This window comes from Otolemur garnettii, unplaced genomic scaffold, assembly GCF_000181295.1.
Source record: "Otolemur garnettii isolate 467f Iridium unplaced genomic scaffold, OtoGar3 scaffold00244, whole genome shotgun sequence".
Taxonomy (NCBI): Eukaryota; Metazoa; Chordata; class Mammalia; order Primates; family Galagidae; genus Otolemur; species Otolemur garnettii.
In genome coordinates this window covers 1,225,447-1,227,917 of record NW_003852639.1, presented here as the reverse complement: position 1 = coordinate 1,227,917, position 2,471 = coordinate 1,225,447, and the positions used below count along the sequence as shown (strand labels likewise).

The 2,471-nt window shown below is 44.7% G+C and overlaps 1 pseudogene; it reads right to left on the bottom strand.

Moving 5' to 3' along the window:
- Window positions 1-276: 276 nt before the first annotated feature.
- Window positions 277-2,471, bottom strand: part of LOC100965055 — a 3,723-nt pseudogene continuing 1,528 nt past the window's right edge.

Below are 2,471 nucleotides of genomic sequence, written 5' to 3'. Positions count from 1 at the left end.
ACTGAGGGTGGCAGGTTCCCAAACCCAATCCTGGCCAAACTGCAAAAAAAACAGCCCAGCGTTGGGAAGGCTGAGGCAAGAGAATTGCCTAAGCCCAGGACCTAGAGGTGCTGTTAGCTGTGATGCCACAACACTCTACTGAGGGCAACAAAATGAGACTCTTTCTCTAAAAAAAAAAAAAAAATGACAGACACAAGATTCCGGGTGAAAGATGGCATCGCTACACACAGCACAGCAGAACTCTGCTGAAGTGGTTATAGCTCCTCTGATTTCCTCTTATTTGGTAGCTGGGTCCTTGGGAGGAAGGAGTTTGTATGCGTTGAAGTAGCTCACCACCTGCTGGGGAATTTCCGACAAGACACACTGGGCGAGTGCTTCTTTCGGCATTCTGAAACTGTCTCAAAGGGACGAACTGGACATCTCTGTTGGCCACCTTGCCTGATGGTGAGTGAAGACTTCACTCTATCACTCTGGGTAGAGTGGTCTAGCATCATAGCTCATAGCAACCTCAAACTCTTGGGCTCAAGAAATGCCCTTGCCTTAGCCTTCTGAATAGCTGGGACTACAGGCACCTGCTATAACATCTGGCTATTTTTAGTCACCATCCAGAAACTCCATGGCACTAAAGACAGCACCTCCAACTCCAATGATGATGATGGACATGGGCAGCTTGGCAGCATTAAATATGGCCTGCCTGGTTTCATCAAGGTCAGTGATCGCACAATCAGTAATGATCAAGAGTACAAAATATTGGCTTGGCATTTGCAGCACAGTGGTTACAGCACCAGCCAAATACACCAAAGTTGGCAGGTTCGAACCTGGCCCCAAACCTGGCCTGGGCCAGCTAACCAACAATGACAACTGCAACAAAAAATAGCCAGGCATTGTGGCAGGTGCCTGTAGTCCTAGCTATTTAAAAGGATGAGGCAAGAGAATCCTTTGAGTCCAAGCACCTGAGGTTGCTGTGAGCTGTGATGCCACAGCACTCTACCAAGGGCAACATAGTAAGACTCTGTCTCAAAAAAAAGTACAGGTTTGGTGCCTGTGGCTCAAGTGGCTAAGGCGCCAGCCACATACGCCTAAAGTGGCGGGTTCGAATCTAGCCCGGGCCCACCAAGCAACAGTGATGGCTGCAACCAAAAAATAGCCGGGCGTTGTGGCGGGCGCCTGTGGTCCCAGCTACTTGGGAGGCGGAGGCAGGAGACTCACTTGAGCCCGGGCGTTGGAGGTTGCTGTGAGCTGCAATGCCACAGCACTCTACCCAGGGGGACAGCTTGAGGCTCTGTCTCAAAAAAAAAAAAAAGTACAAAATATTGATAAGCATTCTGCTGTGTGGCTACAGCAGCAATCTGGCCACATGGTTTATGATTGGAGAAAAATTACTTAATCCATAGAGTCTTATCTGAGGAAGACAAGCCTGATAGGTTATCTACAATGCCTTGGATTCCATTACGATAAGGATTGGATGGGTTAAAATTCACTGGAATGAATGTGTGTGAGTGTGTTTTATAAGTCAATATATCATGGGATACCTGCTACTGAGGAGGTATCTGAGCTCCAAACCAAAAGCTGGAAACATCAAAATCATAATCTTGAATAACCCAGTCCCACCTACCAGAAAGCAGTCAAATACTCATTAACACCATTGAAGCTGATGAAATGAAGAGAGTCTGGAGACTTTGGGTGACCATTGGAGCTAGTGAAGTCCACTCATACAGTAAAGTTCAGTTGACATCCTCCCATGATATAGTCAAGAAATGTGCATTCTGCTGTAATCTCACACTGTTTAACAGTGATAACACCTGAATTCTTGTAGCTTTTCTTCATTTATGCATTCAAATTCACTAGGTGAGTTTCTGGAGGTGTCCTTCAGTTTGTCATGGTGGTCTGAAATGTTCCAATGAGATCATGTGACCCATCATTGTCATAATTATAACATTCTACCTTAATTGTTTTGTCCATATCTCCATAGCACAGAGAATTCAGAGAAATTTTAAAAGGTCTCCAAACAGGATTCAAGTTGTTTTTAACAACCTCTGTTCGATGGACCATTAGCCAGTTTCCATTAGATGTCTGCTTGTGGGACTCCAGGTATGAGTCTGACTTTACAAATAGATCTTTATTATCCAGTTTTCTGGCTTCCAATTCAAACAAAAACCACTCTATTATCCTTGATTTCTTCAGCTGAAATTGTAATGCTCCCTCTCCCTGCAGGTTTGCCATTTTTAAGCATCAGTAGTCGAGCTATCTTCTTACTGGAAACAATTTGTCCAAAGGTACATTCACATTCTCCCAAGAAGTCATCGTCACTCAGCTTGATAGTTTTGTTATCAAGGTCATAAATCCTAAATTTCAATTTCTTTTTTTTTTTTTTCCTGAGACAGAGCCTCAAGCTGTCGCCCTGGATAGAGTGCTGTGGCATCACTACTCATAGCAACCTTCAACTCCTGGGCTGAAGTGATTCTTCTGCC